General features: G+C 23.9%; 1 protein-coding gene across 5 annotated transcripts in view; it reads right to left on the reverse strand.

Annotated features, from left to right (window-relative positions):
- The window catches only part of LOC107681770 (tyrosine-protein kinase JAK1-like), a 24,449-nt gene that overhangs the window by 20,711 nt on the left and 3,391 nt on the right, over positions 1-347 (reverse strand). The window lies entirely within an intron of this gene.

Genomic DNA, 347 nt, shown 5'->3' on the forward strand with positions numbered 1-347 from the left:
ATTTAATTATCTTATATATATATATATATATATATATATATTAAAAACACAAAACAAAAACTTTCAACAAAAACAAAAAAAAACAAAAAAAAAATTAAAAGTGTGTGTGTGATTGTTCTTCACTGGCAGCAGCCTGAGAATCAAAACTCACCCACAAAAAAATAAATACATGAAATATAACAAAAAAAGAATAGAAAAATAATATAATAAAAATTATATTTTAAAGGGGTCATATGATGTGATTTCAAGTTTTCCTTTTTCTTTGGAGTGTTACAAGCTCTTAGTGAATAGATAAGATCCCTAAAGTTGCAAAGACTATAGTCTCAAACCCAAAGAGATATTCTTTA

Source organism: Sinocyclocheilus anshuiensis, unplaced genomic scaffold (genome assembly GCF_001515605.1).
Source record: "Sinocyclocheilus anshuiensis isolate Anshui unplaced genomic scaffold, SAMN03320099.WGS_v1.1 scaffold436, whole genome shotgun sequence".
NCBI classification, from domain to species: Eukaryota; Metazoa; Chordata; class Actinopteri; order Cypriniformes; family Cyprinidae; genus Sinocyclocheilus; species Sinocyclocheilus anshuiensis.